This window comes from Channa argus, chromosome 1 (assembly GCF_033026475.1).
Source record: "Channa argus isolate prfri chromosome 1, Channa argus male v1.0, whole genome shotgun sequence".
Classification (NCBI taxonomy): Eukaryota; Metazoa; Chordata; class Actinopteri; order Anabantiformes; family Channidae; genus Channa; species Channa argus.
In genome coordinates this window covers 24,230,037-24,251,340 of record NC_090197.1, presented here as the reverse complement: position 1 = coordinate 24,251,340, position 21,304 = coordinate 24,230,037, and positions in this window count along the sequence as shown.

Sequence of the window (21,304 nt, the reverse complement as noted above, 5' to 3'; positions counted from 1 at the left end):
AGAAAAGATCTGGCACAGGGTAATTATTTCAGGCAGAGTGTTGAAGCACATTTTTGTAGCTTACAGCCATGCACTCAAAGAAGCATTTGCGAGAGGTTTTCCTTGTATGACTGGCACTAAACCAGGTAATGAAAATGTAGTGAAATGAAGCTCTCAAAATGTTTCTTAGTGTAGCCCGTCTACTCTCTTTTAGGTGTATGAGGGGCCCAGTGTTCTTTTAGTTAGCTCTTAACTAAATTTTGATTACTTTAATATTTTTTTTAGTTTTGGGTTTCGCTGTGTATTTTATTTTACCTGTAAAAGCAGATTATCTATTGAATATATCCTAACTTCAAATACACTAGTTTAATCGCCCTTTAACACTTCGTATTAGAACTGTGATATCTACCTTAAATTATTAAAAGCAATAACACCACAAAGCAGAGTTATAGTTTAAACCTAAAACCCTATTGAATTGAATAGTATAAGAAACATATATATAATAACTTAAATGTTTACATTTCTCTTATTCCCAAATAAAATATTCTCAAATATATTGCACCGTATCGAAACAAAACATAGGTCTGTTTACCTGAGTCACAAATGCTTTAACTGTGCTTTTATCAAAAAACGTAATCAAATGAAAAAACCAAAAATGGTTGCAGGCCTGATTCGATGCTCAGTGGCCCATTGTGGCTAAAAACTCAGTGGCCGTTTCACTCCAACAAGAGTCAGAAACAAAATAAAAATGTGATACCTTTTCTCACAGGTGAGCAATATGTCCAACCAATCCTGCTATTCCCTCAATCTCTGTCTCTGAGTCATGGTCTGTAGAGCTGTAGATGCAGACGCCTGTCCAAAGCTATCTATGATCTCCAGATCATCAACAGTTCAACACGGCACGATGAGCGGGGTTAGCTAGCTGCCTCCCTTGGTTGACCCTGTCACTACCCCTCATCGGATTGATGAGCAGATCTTCTCCTGGTAAGCTCTTTGTATTTCTGGCTGAAATTCTCAAATCATCAGAAACATCTGTACACTTGCAGATTATCGAGCTGACGATCTAAAACTGTTACTACTGGCTGCTAGTACACAGCTTCAAACTTTTTCCTTCACAATTAACTCCTTAGCTCGTTCACTTCCTCTCATTTTCTCTTGATCACGTTCCCCGAGCACATCCAGCTTCCCTTTCCATAAATGAAATAAAATCCTACATTATTACCTCTAAAAGATACCACATACTAACAACATTTTAAATATTTTAACCCATGAATTTAACAATTTAATCAAAAACATTTTACAACAGAAAATATATTATTTGACCCAGTTTACCTATTTATGTGTGTGTTTTGTAAATATGTATTTATTTATTTATCTAACAAACGTTATTTAAATAAATCACTTATTTAAATACTTGATTTTTTTTTACTGGGCTACATTAGCATGCAGCTTGTCATCATGTGATAAATGAGGATTGCTCAGTTAGTATCATAATCCTAAGCTTGAGATAGTGTTTTCAGTCCACATCTAATACTGTCCCTGGGACAATGGGGAACCATTCATTTCACGCCCTGCTGATCAGGCAAAGTTTGAGGTGTTTGGTTTCAAGCAAAGAATATGTGTGGAAGCAGAGCTCATGAAAAGATGTTATATGCCTGCCTATCAGTGAAGCATAGGGGTGGAAAAATGATGATCTATGGATGCTTTGGCAATGGGAGAGTGGCTGATTTGCATTATATGCAAGGAATCCTCATTCAGCATGGATAACCCTGTACACTAAAGATGCATGCCATTCCTATTGGGCAATGACAAATTTGGGTTAACTTTATTTTTTTAATGTACAATGGAACCAACCTTTCTTCCTGGTTCTGTTAGAATCATCTGGAGAAGATTGTTCAGTAGCAACACAACAATGTAGAAGTACTTGAGCTAGTTCCTGCAGAAAGTCTTAGTATTAATGAGCAATAATGCAGTTTCTATCTTCAAGATTATTTTTATACCTCACCCAGTGTTCACTGTCAAGAACAATAATTTATATTTTATGTTATATTTGATACCAAGGAGGCATTACTGAATTTTTATTGTAAATTAGCTCTTGTTGATAGATTTTTATATACACACATCACACACAGATCTTTGCTCTATTGCCAGCATGTTGTTTCTAGCAATATCTGCGTAAAAATTGTCATCTTTTCAGTTTCCCTGAGTGATACAAATGTTGGGGGGATGTTGTGTGCCACAGTGTTCTTAATGATTTGACCAGAAACCAAAAATGCAATAAACAATAATTATATATTGGAGTACTGCAGACATGATGTACAGATGTTGTTAAAACGTGTGTTATTAGATGTTAAGTCTCAGGAGAAGCTTAAACACTTATTTACAAGTCATTATGTGCAAATTGTACCATTATTCACTGGACCTTAAGAATAATGCATAACAGTATAAACAACAGTTGACAGTACATTGTATAAGGTATTGCATAATATTCAGTACATGAATGAGTGAAATGAGGAATGTGTGTGAGATGGATACAATTTAGTGGTTGTATGTGCAGGAGAGATGAGTAGGGGAGATGGGTGTGAAGGGGAGTGGGGTCAGTGGAGGGGCAGAGTTCCGTAACATAACAGATTTGGGAAAGAATCTGTTTCTGAGTCTGTTGGTTTTAGTCTGGAGGCTTCCTGGAAGGCAGGAGGATAACAGACTATGGGAAGGGTGAGAGGAGTTAAGAATGCTGCACAGTGATAGACGTTCACCAGGATGGCTGAAAACAGATGGCTCTTCTTCGGTGTCCTCAAAAAGAAGAGTCACTGGTGAGCCTTCTTGACCAGGCTGGAGGTGTTGGACAGGACAGGTCTTCTGAGATGTGGGTCCCCAGGAACTTGAAGCTGGCGACACGTTCAACAGCCATCCTGTTGGTGTGGATGGGGTCATGCATGCCTCCATTTGCCCTTCTGAAGTCCATGATAAGCACCTTAATCATGGTGATGGAGTTGGAACCATGCACAGGTCTGCGTGGGTGAAGAAGGAGAAGAGAAACGGGCTGAGCACACAGCCCTGTGGTACACCAGTGTTTAGGATGATGGTGGCTGAGCAGGTGTGGCCTGACCTGACATGCTGAGGTCTGCTGGTCAGAAAGTACAGTATCAAGTTGCAAACTGAGGGCTTGATGTCCAGATCTCCAAGTTTAGATAACAAACTGGACAAATTGAGCAAAGTGATTTAGCTTGTTGAGGACGGAGACTTCTGTAGCTGTCAGGATGGCATTAATGCTTTGCCACATACGCTGGGGTCAGAGTTAGTGAAGTGTTCCTATTCATTCAGCTTGTAACAGTGCTTGGCCCTTTTGATGCCCCCCCTCAGGTTTGCTCTGGATGAACTGGAGGCCTGTGCCTCACCTTACTTGAGGCAGTATCACGAGCCTTCAACAGGAGCCAGAACTCCTTGCTCATTCATGGCTTCTAATTAGGGTACATGGTGATCTGTTTCTGCATTGTAACACTGTAAAAAGTGGTGTTGATATAGTCCAGTACAGAGGAGGTATAGGTATTAATAACTGTATGAGAGCCACAGGTAGCCTAGGGAGCAAACATACTCCAGTATGTATGTTAAAGCCTGTACTGAAGAATGGAGTCTGTCCCCTCTGGCCACACTTTGATGGGCCCTGCTAATTGCACAATAGGTATAATGCTCCACTTCTTACTAGGTGATATGTGAGATGACAGATTTAATATGAAAGTACGAAAAAGGCTGCTGACAACAGAGCAGTGAGAGTCACTGTGGGTACACAAACATAAAAAGGGTTGTGTTGATGTGACTAACAGGTCGCAGAACTCAGATCTCAACATTTGTCATGGCTCAACTAAACTTTCATTTTTCAGTATGAGACTAGCGACTCAGGTGACCTTCCATTTATTCCCATTCTGGGCCAATCTTCCAAAAATTACTTTTGGCAGATTTCATTTTGTGTGTAAGTTTTTTTTTTTTTTTTTTTAAACCTTTGGGAAGATTTGAGAAAGGAAAGAAGTACATTGCAAACAAACACTGTTGTTATCTCAGGCTTTGAGGTCACATAAAGACACAGAGCACCTACAGTGACAGTAGCTTCGAGGGGTAAAGAAGATTCTTGCTGTGCTTGGCATGCCCAAATTCTATCAGAGACTTGCCTGTATAACATTAACACCCTTGGAGACGTACTCAGGTTCACACTTTGCTGCTCCAAACACTTGACCTAGTCATGATTGATGGGACAGCACTGCACAGAGCAGCTTTACACTTGATCAGATGGATGCACAGACGATATGGAATTACAGTGGGGCTGCTGTTTCCCACCTGTTGCCTACACCTAGTGCTGCACTTAGTTTGAGACCACGACAGAGATCAATTTCTAACTCAGCATCATTTATCACAGCAGAGACAGTTCCAATCAACTTTAAATTACTTAGTGGTACTTTTATTGATATTCCATTAATTTAAAAACTAATTTTTCTGCAAACTATCAGTCAGTTTTTAAAAATCATTTATCTAATGTTTTTGTAATCAATCTGTGATTTTTGGAAATGCTAGAGAAGCAGTTACACCAGCACATACAAACAGTGCACGTGATAATTTGTCAACTAGGCTAAAAAGTTAAACGAAACTGATTTCTTGCATGCACCAAAAATATTTGGATATACATTGCAGACTTTAATAACAAAAAAAAAAAAAGAAAAAGAACTCTAGACTTCATAAAATGCCTTAGCTTGAAGCATTAAAATGACAGACCATTCATGGTTTCCCATCAAGTTGTGATCAGAACAATAAATCCCCCATCAATTCTGTGAAACATTGGAACATGCACTACTTTTAAAATAGAAAATACAGGTATATGAGACCACAACAATCATTAAAACATCATCAAAATTCTCCAGCGACAGATTTATTGACCATTGGAAAAAAAAACTGATTAAAAAAAATGAACCCTGCCTTTTCACAATAGACAGAGTTTGAGTCAGAGCTTTACTTTTTCAAAATATTTAAAGCAGCAGTAAATGTTATTTTTATTTCCTTGCCATCTGGGGGCAGAAGAGCAACCTGAAGCCCCTCATGCAACATATTCATCCATCCATCCATTCATTAACTGTAAGCGCTTATCCTTATTTGGCTCACAGGGGAGCTGGAGCCTATCCCAGCTTTCATCGGGCGAGAGGTAGGGAACACCCTGGACTGGTCGCCAGCCTATCTCAGGGCCACAGAGAGACCTACACAGATAACCAACCATTCGCACTCTCATTAACACCTACAGGAAATTTTAGATTCACCAATTAACCTAACGTGCATGTTTGTGACGGTGGGAGGAAACCAGAGCACCCAGAGGAAACCCACAGAAGCACGGGGAGAATTTGCAAATTCAGAACACAGAAAGGCCACTGTCAGCCAGGGTGCGAACCCGCAACCTTCTAGCTGTGAGGCAGCATTTCTCAATCAACATACCAGTACAACAAAAATTTTAAAGCAAATAAAGAATATATAAATCTATAGACACTGACACGCCAGTTCAGCCAGGAAGAAGAAAAATATTAAGGTTGACGTAAACCAACAATGTCCATTGATCCAGAGACCCCATTGCTTAGGCCAGATGACTGGCTAGTTTCTTGCTAATGTAAGTGATTTCAGTGTCAATTGTGCAACTTTTCTGTGCACTGGTAATGAACAGAAAAAACAATGCTACAGTTGTTCCTATATCTACATTACACTCAAAAATGTTTACACTTTTTGCCTCAGTTTTCTTCTAGCTCCACTCTCCAAACATTATACCGTCTCTCTTGCCCCACTCTGCCCAGCTCATGCTCCCCTGTTCTCGCTCCTCATTGCCAAATGCACTAATACAGTTCAAGTTTCTACAGGTTGGACATAAAAAGTTACACTTTTCAGACAGATTTCATAGCCTAAATTCACCTATCAATTGACACTCTGCAAGGAAACTTCTACATTCAGGGAGGGCAGAGTAATAATAATGGCATTCCTCTCATTACACTCTACAAAAGTAAGTCCAAACTAATGTATAGTTGCCAGCACATCGAGTATCAGAAAGGGCTCATCAATCATGGCAACTTGTGCAGATGAACCATTCGAAGGTACTCTGGATACTAGATCAAAATATTATTGTTCTATTCGCTCCAGGCAGCTTACCTAATCATCAACTAAATGTACATTATTTCTTTTTAACGTCCCTACCCTTGTTTATATCAAAATAATTCTCTGCTTCTAGCTGGAAAAACTCCTCCAGATGACATCACAATGATGGGTTTGCCATCATTTAGAGTTCAAATCATGTCATCTGGAGGAACTCTAGAAAAGCAGGTAGACCATAATTACAAAATTCATAGGAAGCAACAACGTTTTAAAGTAGGGAATAACTGGGAAGTTTAATGGCATTTATGTACATGTACGACCCAAACTAGAGCCAAAAGAAGCAAGTTTAAAATCAGTCAAGGCATCTTTTAAGTTTATTAATGATTAATCACCCGTGACTCTGTGTTTTAAAAAAAAAATGGGGCCATGATGAGAAAACCCTGTTTCCTGAGAAAACAAGCGACACAGTGCCTGGAAGTAAGGATGTTTGTCATGGCATTTTTGCTTATAGATGCAGAAAATAAAGGTGTCGGTGTAACATAAAATTTAATAAAGACATTACCTAAAACATTACTTATACATTACTTTTTCAGTGCTTCAAATGTCCTGTGTTACCTGCAGGTAAAATATTAGAAACCCTGAAAAGTCAGTAATCCAACTGTTAATCTAATTTGTTCAAATACGTATGATCATAAGTTTATCTGTCTGTATGTTAAAACCCCTAAACTGACCTACCCATGTAATCACAGTCCTCTTCTCAACAGTCAGTAACAATGATTCGTCACTGTGTCAGGGCTCAGTTAAGGCTCTAAACCTTCTTGAAACATTTTTAAATTCGGAACAACCCTACAAGCTACCCTAATGTAATGGCTGGATAAACGGAGTGACAAGAAACAATTACTGTTTATTAACTTAATTGAAGGTGTCCTGGATGATGGTGAGGAGATGGGCAGTGTTTGCAGAATACTATTTTCTTAGTTTAAGGGGTTGTAAAGGAGATACAAAACCACCTGTCATCTTAGATGCTGCATTGTTTTTTTAAATGCATCAAATGATTAAAAGTGGGAATTCTTTTATGGCAAATTTTAGTTCTGTGCATGTGTGTTTGAGGTCTTTCTTGTGTCTGCAATTTCATACAAGGACGTAAAAGAATCTCCCTTGAGAGAAAGAAACAAAAATTGTATGTCATTGTAACAAAGCGGTTCAAACAACAGAACAAAGGGCGAGTGAAAACAGAGAGCTCTCAAAATGTCAAAACAAAGTCATTCGTTTGACATTTATTCAGACACCAAATCCACTTAAGTTCTTAAGATTTCAAGGTAATGGCATCAAGTATCCTCACTTTCTATTTCATTCAGACTTCTAACACTTGTATTCCTCCTTTAACTACCCTAGACTGCTGTCTAGTGTTTATGTATGATTTTCAGTGGCAGATCAAGCTTTTAAATGCCATAGATTAGGGAAAGATCACACTCTCCCATGAACAGAGAATAAATATGAACAAACCAGAAAAAAAAAAAAAAATTTCCATGGCCACTGCACAATGTCAGTAGCACAAACACACACTTACACAAATCATATATACAGAGCAGCGATAAGAGCAATACAAGTCAACATTTCCTGGTTTTATAGGAAATATATCAATTTTCCACTTGCTGTTTTATAGGGTGTTTTCTTAAATTAATTATCTAGCAGGAAAAACACCTATCCTATATAGGGCCTGTACTGGGTATAATCTCCATCTTCATAGCATGATTATAGATCTGTATTGCATCTGTTTTTCTGTTCATAATTGCAGGTTTTCATCAATGTTTAGCAGTGCTATAGCTGCAGCTCTGGAGGACTGTGTTTGATCGATGTCTCCTCTATTAATTGATGCGTTGGGATTTAGTGCGAGAAGGGAATCTGCCCCCAAGGCTTCACGGGTCTAAAGTTCAACATCATTTTCTGGCAGGAAACTTAATAGCTCTCGCAAACGATCTTTACACTTTTTATATCCCTGAATGGTAATTAAATTGGATGCTGCCAGTAACATTGCTAACCTGCTTTAAATAACTGAGAAGAGTAAATATAAACTTTATAAAGGATGATTGCTGGGTAGATGGAGATTCAGTGTTGCAGGCAGGGAATGGAGGTGATATGCCCGGAAGGAAATTCTAGCTCGGACTGTATCAAGTGGCCGTTAGTACTCAGTGATGTTTGGCATTCTTCTGTAACAATGACCTCATTATCAAGTGCATAGTTAATATTCATTACTTACTTTGTTGTACAGATTCTGTATATAGTAGGCATATCTGTATTTCATGGTTACACGCTCTGCAACTGCTGCTTAGATATACGACCTTCATAAATATTTATTATTCTCCTTTACAAGGGACAAAAGAGGAATGCTGTAGTATATTCAGTTATAGAATAAATCAGAGAAGTTTAAAGGGGGGAAAAAATCTGGTTTACTTTATCTTTTAGACTTGTAAAACACACGGTTGGTATAATAATTTTTTATCTGCTGTTTTGGTAGACACTTTCTTTAGAGAACTATGATGTTACATAAGAACCAAAACAAGATTGTGCTAAAACCCACAGTGAGAAAGGTAAACCTGCAGGTTTTAACATCTTACAGGCCTAAATTTCCTAAATAAGATGAATGTAAACACAGCATATTTTCATATCTTTCTCAAACTGTCTTTTTTTCTTCTCAAATGTTTTTCCCCCTCTTGATTTGATAGTTTATAGTTAGACTTTATTTGCACTAAACTTTAGACATTAGGGTAGTTTTGACATTTGGGGGTGGACTCATGGCAGTTTCTGGCAGTGAATTCTATTGGCCATAATGTGTAGGCAGGGTCTGGCCTGAGGCCAGTGGAGGGTTCTCTCTCGGCCTGGCACTGCAGCAGGAAGATAGGAATACCACGCTGATGGGCTCTAAAACCCCCATGACCCTGAACAGCACCAATGGTTAAAGATAATTGATGGATGGATGGATGAACTGCCTGTAATTTTTTCTAAATCTAATTTTCTGAATCAGTGCTACCAAAAATACTTTTGAATACATAGTCCTTAAGTTTGTATGATCTTGAAGCATTTCAACCACCATATAGTCTATGTCTAAACATCTTATTAGAATTTGAAAATCCTAACTATTGTTCAAATTAGGTAACAGTAATGTTGATAAGCTTGAGGTTCGTTGTTTGTACCTCCTACACTGTGTTTGTAGGAGGTAATAACAGTCATAAGTGAAAAAATGATACTTAGATTTTTATAATAAAGACTTATTGAACTTTGCTCATTCTGCGTGGGTTTATTTTATCATCCATTATAATTATACCAGTTAAAATTAAGTAAATAAAATTTGATTTAAACTAAAGTATCTAGACATAGTTCAGGGTTCTGTGTCTAACTGGCTTTCATTCAGGATTTAGAGTTTATCATAGTACAGAAACAGCACTGGTAAAAGTCACCAACGATCTTCTCTTGGCTTCAGATAATGGGCTCATCACTAAATATGTTCTGTTAGATCTTACTGCTGCATTCAAGACCATTGATCACAACATTTTATTACAGAGACTGGAACATGAAATTGGGATTAAAGGAACTGAATTAGGTTGGTTTAAATCTTATCTATCTGATAGATTTCAATTTGTTCATGTTAATGATGAATCCTTCACGCACACAAAGGTTAGTTATAGAGTTCCACAAGGCTCTGTGTTAAGACCAATACTTTTTACTTTATATATGTCTCCATTAGGCAACATGATTAGAAAACACTACATTTCCATTGCTATGCTGATGATACCCAGCTATATCTATCTATGGAACCACATGAAAAAAATCCATTAATCAAACTTCAAGCATCCCTACAAGAAGTAAAGGCCTCGATGTTCCACTATTTTTTACTTATAAACTCAGACAAAGTCATAATATTTAGGCCCAAAGATCTCAGAAATATGCTGCCCAACCATATTGTTACTCTAGATGGCAGAACTCTGGCTTTCAGTACTACTGCAAGGAATCTTGGAGTTATTTTTAACCAGGAATTGTACTTTACCTCACATATAAAACAAATCTGTAGAACAGGCTTCTTCCACCTACGAAACATTGCCAAAATTAGGAGCATCCTGTCTCAAAATGATGCCGAAAAACTAGTCCAAGCATTTGTTACTTCTAAGTTGGACTACTGTAATTCCCTACTTTCAGTAAGCCCAGTAACTCCCTAAAGAGCCTCGAATCAATCAAGAATGCTGCAGCAAGAGTGCTGACTGGAATTAGCAAGAGAGATCATATTTCACCTTCACTAGCTTCTCTCCATTGGCTTCCCATAAAATCTAGAATATAATTTAAAATCTTGCTTCTTACATATAAAGCTCTAAACAGTAAAGCTTCATCATATACAAAAGACCTCATAGTGCCATATAGTCCCAGTAGACCACTTCAATCTCAGAGGTTCCCAGAGGTTCCAAAGGTAGAATGGGAGGCAGAGCCTTCACCTATCAAGCTCCTCTCATGTTGAACCAGCTCCCAGTTCAGATTCGGGAAGCAGACACCCTCTCTACTTTTAAGTCTAGGCTTAAAACCTTCCTCTTTAATAAAGCTTATAGTTAGTTATAGTCAGGCTTCTATAGGCTTAGACTGCTGGGGGACCCTCCCCACCATGCCATGAGGTCCTTACCTCCTCTTGTCCCTCTCTCCTCTCCTCTCACCCCACATTTATTTGTCACCACTGTATGACATTAACTCTGTGCGTACTTTCTTCTGTACTTGTCTTTCTTCTTTTCTGTCTCCCTCTCTCTGTCGCTTTCTCCAGGTGTCCCCGGCTTTGAAGCTGTGTCTTTTCCAGTACACAGCTACTAGTCCTACCAACCTGCCCACTGTTTTGCTGTTTCTTCTTGTTGCCCCTTTCTTTTCTCTCTTGTCTTTCCACTCACCCCAACCAAGGCAGATGGCTGCCCACCATGAGCCTGGTTCTACTGGAGCTTTCTTCCATTAAAGGGAGATTTTACTATCCACTGTTGCCTAGAGCTTGCTCAATGGGGAATTGTTTGGTTCTCTCTACTGGGTTTCTCTTTGGTACATCTTTATAGTCTTGACTTTATTATGAAAAGTGCCTTGAGATTACTTTGTTGTGAATTGGCGTTATATAAATAAAGTTGAAATGAAATGGAAATTGAATTGGCTAAATATTAAATGTCAGATTTTTGTATTAATTTTCCCTTATCAGTTAGTGGTCCTAGTTTGCATAATGAAATTTTACCCTAATCATAACTTATAAATGACAACTGGCCATCTGAGGGGGGAAAGAGAGGCTTTAAATAATGAGCAGTTGAGTCGATTGAACTAGCGTATTTTTGGACTAATATTTAAAGACATTGCTAAAATGGTACTTGACTATGTAAACAGACTCATTTGCATAAAAACCTTTTAAATGATTTGTTATATTATTGCAGTTACATATAGATTTATTATTAAATGTAGCAAAGTGAACTTGACATTGTAACAATATACATACGATTTAACAATATAATTAACTTTTATTTTGTCCATCCCATTTATGCCAGGCTGAAAAAAGAAATCATTCTCTGTACAGCATAACATTGTAAAGTGAAACAGAAACGCAACTTACAGCCTCCAAAATGATTATTGAATCCACAACTCATTACCACCTTCATGAAAGAGGATTTATTATTACGTTAGGCTGACTTAGTTATATATGCAACTCAATATCTAACAAAGAAATTTAGCAGAGTAACAAGTGCAATATTTTTCGCTTTGAAATGTGCTGAAGGAGAAGTATAACAACCCAAGCCCAGGGATCTCTAATTTTTACACTTCCTATTGCTAATTAACCACCTCTAATTTATCCAGCTAAACACCTTCCTCCAGCTCAATCGTCAAAACACCAAACTAGTAAATCTCTTTTGTAATCATGTTCACCTAAGGTTTTTAAAACTGAATAAGGTCCACTGATGTTGGCCTGGAGGTTAATAGGTGAAACATGGTGACACTATATTTTGATTTGCCCCCCATGTGAAGATTTAAGTAAGAAGAAAATCATGGGACCAGCTTTTGTAGAATCAAAATATAAACAGGTGTAATCATGTAAGGTGCATCCATTGTATGACTTATTAAGTAATGATATTACTATTGTATTGATTTATAGTAGATGGGTGGGAGGGGGAAATATTCATCACACATAATCTTATTTTGCTTGTTTCAGTTGCTATAAGAGAGAGAATGCTTTATTATAATTGAAATGGAAATGGATACTGTCCGTCTAAAAAAAAGCTCTCATATACATTTATAAAGGAATCTGAAATGCATTACATATATCGTTATAAATTATAATATTGTATATTCATCCAGATTACATAGATAGAGGTTTAATTATTCTATTATTGCGTTTAACAAGGAAAAGTAATCTGGTTGTCTTGTAGTGCAATGGCAGCATGTATTATCATTAAATCATCGAATGAATCTATTGTTGATTAGGATACAGTACTACATTTTGGGATGATTTTGAACAACAGCCATTCATGTTATGCACATTATTTATTGGCAATAAGGTTGGGTAGCATACCATACACCAATAGATCAGTTAACAAATGAAAATAGGGTGTGACAAAATATTACCATTTCTGTTGACGTCTTATGGCTTCCGAAATATATTTTTGTGTTATATTTCTAAGAAACTTTAAATTATTTTTCGTTATAATCGATTCATGGTTTTATTTTTATATTTTGTTAAATCACTGCCTGCACAAGGTGCATATCTCTTAAACAATGTTTACTTTGCATTTTAATGGAAGGTTTTGGAGGCAGTCAGTCAGGAAAGTAGATATTTCACTGTGAGCCAATAAATTGCAGCTACAGTCCAGACGTACATCTACGTATTCCTTCTCTCCTCATCACTCCCCCACCAGACACCAAACACCAGAAGCACAATGCAGAACACTTGAAGGGCTGTAGAGAGGCTCTAGCAAACAGAAGATGCACAGTGGCAGTGCGTTACATACATATTTTCTGACATAAAATAGATTAAAGGAATAATCTTCTATCCATCCATGATCTCTAACCATTTGTCATGTTTATGGTTGTGGGGAGGGGACCGGAGACAGGCATTCACACTAACATCCAGCAATTTAGAGTCACCAATTAACCTAACATGCATGTCTTTGAACTGTTGGAGGAAACCCACACAAGGACAGGGATAACATGCAGACTACACAGAAGCCACAGTTGGCCGCCAATTTGAACTGCGCTACTTCTGTGAGGCGGCAGCGCTAACCACCCTACCACTGTTCTGCTGAAGAAATTGTTTATTATTAATGCAATGGATACCTTGGTAGATTTTACACTAAAGTATCCAGGATTAGATCATCGAGCTGAATGGATCCAAGGTCAAACAAATAATTGTTTGTTTTTTATTTTTTATTTTTTTATTTTTTATTTTTTTTATTGTCATACCTCTTAGACAATCTTGACAGATTGCTTTATATTTACCTCAGATTATTTTGACTTCTGCTTACACTGGATCTGATTGTTAAAGTTGTTTGGCTTGGATTTGTGTGGGTACAGCGTAGAAGTGATTAGATTACCCTAATCAATAAATAGGAAACAGCATCTTTAGAAATGCATCCTATGCACATCGTTACTGTGCAGTTTGTGTTTATTACCAACAGTTCTTCTAAATGTTGTTTTAATTTTATACAGTTGGGATTGTATATTTAGGTTAGTTTCTTTACATCTAGCATTTTAGAAATTTTATATTGTTTACATATAACATATGCACAGGCCCAAATCAAATAACTTACCCATATAAAAGAGCCTTGTTGTCCCCACTATCCATCTTAATCCCCCTTTTTTGGCACATGCACCAGACATTATATTTTTATAATTTTCTTGTTTATGATCCGGGGTAATTTGCACACTGCACCTAACCTACAGAATAACAGTAGATTTGGTCATAGTAGATTTCAAAATATCTCAAGTTTATTTTCTAGCTAGCTAAAGACAGAGGGGTTTCTTAACCATGAACTAGCATGTTAGCAAAGATGGTCAGCTATTTTAAACTTTTTAGAAATCTTTCTCACCCACCATGAGCATTTAAAGTGGAAGTCTTTATATCCTTAATATACTGTAAGGGGAACCTCAATCTCGATGGAGGAATAGATTTTGACACAACACCAACAGAGAAGATGTCTACCAGTCTTCAATAATACCCTGCCTATAAATACTGCAGTGGGTCTGCCCTCAAATGTCAAAGCTACCCCTATGGCTAAGAGTGCATAGAAGTCTCTCAAACATAGATAACGGCCAACAGTAATGCCCTTTGTGTGCAAAGAAAAATATTAAATCGAGATGGAAAAAACAGGGAAGGAAAAAGGACAGTTTAATATGACCGTATGATAAACGTACGTGCAACTCTTCATTCTGTGCTCACAAGGTTCACATTTGCAGTCGTGAGTTAAAATTTAGGCTTGTTGAATGGTAAAATCTGCAGGTTTAAATTTTTCACAGTGTGTTTTAGTGCCCTTTAGTTATGACTTTGATGTAACACCATACAGAACAAAGCAATAATGGCTATAATGAAGCTAATGGAGAAGTGATTATATATTTAAATTTTTCTTTTAGTGAACAAAATTCCATGAAACAGTTGAAGCAAAAAATGGTTCAAAAGGTCCAGTCACTTCATAACCTTTCCTGTCAAGGTTAAGTCATGGGGGGAAATTTTGAATGAGCCTAATCTTTTCATTTTTATGAGTAAGTTACATTACAAAACACTTTTTTAAAAGCCTTAAATTGTAAGATAATATATAATATGTGAGGTCACAGTCACTAAAAGTCATCTTGACAGAGTCTAGATATGTGTCATATTTGTGGCCGGTTCACTGCCTGCTCTTGCGATTATATCAACTGATAATAATAATACTAAATGTCCACATTTCAATGTAATGTCATAGCCCAGCTCACAGGCTATGAAAAAATGGGCAAGAACACCAATTCCCAATCAGAGCCAGGGATTTTCAATCAAGCAGGCTGCCTAAAAAGACAGAGGCACCCACAAGTACCTAGTCACAGCCACATTCGGCATGGGCCTTCACAGTAATGCAGAAGTTTGTAAGTGGGGGATGCGGATGCGGTTTGGCCATTGTAATGTCATTAAGTGGACATCATCAGTTGTTGCTGCACATGTGAGCACTCCTCAGTATGTGCACATCAGTAATACTGTCCGTTCTTTTTACTTCTTTTTACGTTGCCCTTCCACCACAGCTGAGCAGCAGCTGTTGACATCAACATGACATTGTGCCAGAGCACAGCTCTGTCTGCTTAAGCATCACAGCCTTGGCACTGTCACTTGTTTGTCTCAGAACTTCCCAGCTTTCACACACTGTTTCACTCTGAGGAACAAATGTAGAGGCTCATTTTCCTTTGTTTGTATCTGTAATAGGATTGATATGTGTCTTTCCAGTATATGAAAAAAGGTTACAATGTGCAATTATGCATGTGGTAGTGGCACCTTAATGTCTTCATTAGCAATTTATATTAAACCAAAATATTTTGCTGAACAACAAACACTCTGCAGTGAAATTATGCTCAGGGTTAGCGCCACAGCATCAGAGCAGTTTCTAGTCAAGTTAAAAGTCAAAACATTGCTTCCACTGGTAGTTTTTTCTTTTGAGTTGAATATTACTGACTTTATCACAGGTTTTCTGCATCCAATCAGAGTGCTTTATACATGACTGAAAATTTGACAATAACATAAAATAAATAGGATCAGTGTAAACACAGTAACCACCTTCTGCCCCTGTCTCTCGATATGCATTTAGGGATATTACACTGTAAGCATTCCATGGTTTGGTAACAATATTTTACACACATGCACACACAAAAGCAAACTAATGTCAAAATGCCAAATTTGGATACCAAATGCCTATTCAGTGAAAACAAACTAAAATGTATTTTCCGCACAGAAGCTCAGCTGTTGCTCTGCTAATGTGCTAACATAAGGTTCGATCTGTAGCGTGGGACTAGAAGCAAAGTCTGTTCTACAGATGTGTGTTTTCCTCTACCTTATTCTAAATGTAAGCAGTTACCTGCTGCTCAGGCTGCACTCACCCATTTGGACAGGATGCAGCAACTGTAGAAACCACACATCTTTGACAAGATTGGTAAACTGAGCCTCTTTATAAATCTCTTCAAATTTTTATTTTAATATGAAACTTTGCATTCAGGATACAAGCTTATTTGGATCCAGACCTAGATTGAGATCTGCCAGTTGATGACCACTGCGCTATACCACACACTTTCATTGTAACCCATAAACCATTATTTGTTAGGTTAGGTTAGGTTGTAGCCTGATACTGCAATTGTTCAAATTCATTTTCTTTCTCATTAATCTACACTCAGTACCCCATAACGACAAAATCAAAACAGAATTTTAAGTGGGAAACAGGTTTTCATTAAGGATGTTTCTGTACACATCATGTTGCTGCCACCAACATGGTTTACTGTAGGGATGGTATCTCCGCAGGCAGTTCCTATGCATTTTCAGCTGTGAGGCCTTCTATAGAGAGGTGTTTGCTTTATCAAATCATGTCCAATCAATTTAATTTAGCACAAGTGGACTCCAGTCAAGGCGTAGAAGCATCTCTGCAACTATCATGGTCATAATGAGGCACAGAGGGCAGATTGATAAAAAAGCCTGCAACATAACAAAATTTTAAAAAAGTGACGGGGGTCTGAAGACTTTCCAAATGCACTGCACGTGTTTTGTAAAAATACTGCATCCTATTTAATAATAAGATGCATTATTTTCTGTATCACAGTCAGTTATCTGATAGAGTATTATTTGTTTTCATGGAACTTTTTTTTTTGGACGTCAGAAAAACAGCATAACTAGCCTTATATTTTGTCAGGAGAAGTGTCAGGAGAAAATGATGCATAGTTGGCTTAATTTAGCAACAGCTTATAATCAGGATATATGTGTGGATTATTTGTATTTATTTGTACAACCAGCACAAAACAAAAATGGAGTTTTATTGCAGTATTAATTTTGTTCATCATAGGCACATCATCATGTTTTTAATTCACATTTGATAATTTATAGATAAAATATCAAAATGTATTACTGTGTTGCTGCAAGCTTCAACAATTCCTGGCTTGTTTTTGTAAAAGCATCCAGTTTCCGTGGCTGTGAAATATCTCAACACAACTTCATAGAGCAATTAACAGTTGATAACAGATAATTAATGTTTCCATTGTTTGTGTGAAACATTCCTGTTAATTTGCCTGGACTGTGAGGAAACATCCATGTCTCTCTTTTATCTGCAACCAGCAGCTAATGATTCTATTTTCTGTTAGATGCAAAATGAATTCACATTTGGAGATAAAAATTTGTTTGGCCCTTTGTTTTCTGGTGCACAGTGTTATAGTAGCTGTTTCCAGTACTGACAAGATTAATCATATTTTGTTGTTTTTACTTTGGAATATTTGAGAGAGAGACAAAAAGATAAATATATGTCTAATTGAGAATAAACAGGTCAGTGCTTGTGTCTAAGTCCATTACATACAGTTTTTAGCATGTTTTTCATTATTAAAATTATCCACACTCTTGTTTTCAAACTTGAATATTAATGTTTGAAATGCTGCTTGTTTTCACTTTTATACAGCTTAAATATTACATTTGTAAACACTTATGGGACAGAGGTGGGAAGAACAAGTGTGACAAAGTTGATATCGCAGTTGACAGTATATTTCAGGATGCACATAGGACACCTCATTTGCATTCAAATCATCACAACGAGCCATGAGATATGCGTTGGCTTTGCAGCAGATTCATAATCCTTCTGTGCATCAACAATTCCCCAATTTCCTCATCAAAGCCAAGAAAGAGCTGTAAAAGGGAGCACTTTGTCTCTTCAAAAAGCAGAGTAACTGTGCCATGTCTGTCACTGTCTCAGCTAAGGGCACATGCAAGCATGCATTAGATCCCATCTGGTCATCTGTACACAACAGTCATTCTATATTATTTATACCGGTCCTGTTCCTTTAAACTAGTCACATATTGCCCCATATTTTGATTTATTGGACGTACCTGCTGAATCAACTTTCTCAAAATTGCTTCAACTCTCAGCAACTTGTTTACAAAACAACCTGCAACAGGATTTAGGTTTAATAGGAAAGTAAACTGCTTTTAAAGAACCACTGCAGTGACAGTGATCAGATTCTTTAAAGTGGTGATACATGATTCAGCAAAATATGTCAGTGTAATGTCAGTGTTACTGAAATTTGTAACTTGAGTTTTCTGAGTGTGTTAGAATACACAGTGTTAGACTACAGTATGATTTAATGAAAGCTCAACATGTTTTTGTAATAATAATTTGACATTGAACACTTCATTATATTCAGTTTATTATATGAATATATGTGAATCTCAGTGACTGCTAAAAAACAACTTTATTGTCTTTATTTTTACTTCTCTTACAAAAGGTGGAGTACAAGACTTAATCTAACACTAGGATGAGACTTAAAATGAATCCCCTCTGATTGATTAAATGGTGATCCTCAATCAAATTAACTCTGCACTGCTGTCAGTACTGTTCAGTGAATCTGACAAAGCAGGAGGCATTGACAGCACCTCTGCACAATAAGACAAGTTGTGGAAGCAGTTTTTAATTGTGTTGCGTGGTTAAAAGTTTCAGATCTGTTTGATCAGAGTTTGGTGTAGCTGAGAAATGTATTCGTAACCTCGACCCCAAAAAAATTATGCCTATAATTTTTAAAATAAATTTAAAGCAACTGCATTGACTATTAGTAAATGTAAAGTGGGTGATTTGTACTCCAATGAAAAATGCCCATTTTGCTTTTCACATTATGACCTAACATGTAACAAATTGTTTTTATAGACTAACAGAACCAAAGCGGCATTGGCAGCTGTAAGATGCTGGAATGTTAATGACGTACCATAACGGTAATTTGTTGGAGTGAACAAACAAGCTTTTGTCATTTATAAAATCTTACCAGTAGCTATGGTATAATGTTTGTTGAAAGACTTAATAATCAGCGCAAATTTCCAAATTTATGTTCATCTTGAAGACAAATGTTTAGCTGTTAGCAGCTATAGAGGTTGTTGTTAATCAGATGTTCAAGTAAACAGCACATTTAAAACGACTTTCTTCTTTGATAAAACATTGACTCATAACAATATACAGTATTTTGAGAAGTGGGACCTTTTTTAACCACGTGGTTTGAACACTATCGATACATCACAGGGAGAGACTGAGTACTTTACAGACTGAGACAGACAGATTGTCAGACAAACAGCCAGAGTGCATCTTAGCATTCAGTGCTTCCTGTCATCACCATTAGACTGAGACCAACCAAACTTGCCCTCCCTGCAGTGCGGCACTGAGGGGTGAAGTCACCGACATGCTCTTGCAACTCTTTCTCACACCACCAACCCCAACCCCCCACCAAAAAGCTCCCACCTACTATATCCAAATACTAAGTTGTGCCTTTTATCCCATCCCCTCTACTCTCCCATTGCCATGCTGTTAACAGCGAGCGACCTCCCCCCTCTTCCAACCGCTTTTACTGTGAAATGGAGCCCTTCTCAATCACACAGCTCTGCTGGCCTGCTCTTTATTTTACTCTTCTTTTTTCTGTTCCCTCTCTCTCTCTCTCTGGCTGGGAGCTTATCTGAGAGACTCAGCTGCTGGTCAGCTGTCCACAGAGAGGCCACAACAAAATATAACTCGGCAAATACAGCTACTTTTGGACATGGATTTCCACTATATCTGTTAAGTACTGAAACCCTTCCGCTATTTACTCTAACATCAATTTGAAATAAGAAATATGATAAGCTTGGCTGTCTAGTTCACACAAATAAGCATTGAAATAAATAGCCTACTCTGAATCTGTTAAATAACTAGTAACTAATGTAGAGTATCATAAAATGCAAATACTTGAATAAGGTATACATATCTCAAAATTTTACTTAATTCCAGGACATAAAAGTAAATATACTTACTTTACAGCAAAGAATTGTTATGTAAGATGTGAGGCAGAGTGATGGGCTCACTTTGGATAAGCAGTAGTGTTTGAAAACCTAAGCTTTATGGCAGGGTCTTTTGGGGTTCAAAATGAGGCAGAGGAGGTACTAGCCTGATTATGTGTACACACATACATGCACCAGTACCATGCCTTCAACTGGCTTAACACAAAGTATTTTAAGTGAAAAGAACAGTGAATGCTCCGCCGAGTGCTGAGCCATGGATGTAGTATGACAGTGGGTGGCTTTGACTATGAACAGCCACACACCATCTATGGTACCACCTTATCGAATGGTTTACACTGTCCCATACACACTGCTGCCAACAAATTAGACCAATACGCTTGTTCCAGATGAGCCAGTTCTGGACAGATGAGATCACAGCACAATGGATGATTTGTTTTCTGTCCAACTTAATCCTGACTAAATGTGACATACTGCTAGTTCGTAGTACAAAACATTTTTTCAGGTTCAATGTATATTCTGGTATTTTATTTTTTATTTCAGTCTCTGCCTTAATATAAATAATTAGCTTATTACACTGCCCAAATTACATTAAATATAAAAGTAAGTAATCTAAGAAATTTCTTAAATGTTCTATTGAACAAGTGAGAAGCCAGCTTGGCTGGGCAATGACCAGTGCCTACACCTGAAGGACAAAGGAAACTTTGAGGATAACAGTGTTCACATTTTGGATGAATTTGGACAGAGATGACAGAGGGCAGGAGAGATGAGTATCCGAAGCCATGTATGTTCACATATTGAACGTTTCTCTGAAAAGGGGAGGAGGCCTCAGGCAGCATCTGTCTCCCATTTTCCACGCTGCCCTTTCATACATCCCCAGGTGGATTAAGACCACTTCACACATCCACCAAGAGGGCCACACCTAACGACCCCTTTTTAGGGGTTTAAGGGTGTTTATTAAGGGTCGTGATCATTACATTTCTATGACTCCGCCCTGTTCTCACCCCATTATTATCCGCCCACTGAGCCTTTCAGGCCAGGTGTGAAACCTGAACCACTTTAAAAGATATAACTGTACCCTTTGCCAATTTTCCCTCAGAATGCAAAATCTGCTTTGATGAATAGCGAAACGTTTCCAAGCAAGAAGAAAAAAAGTCTAATGGACAGGATTCAACCTTTGGTTGTTTCCTTGGAAAATTTTGC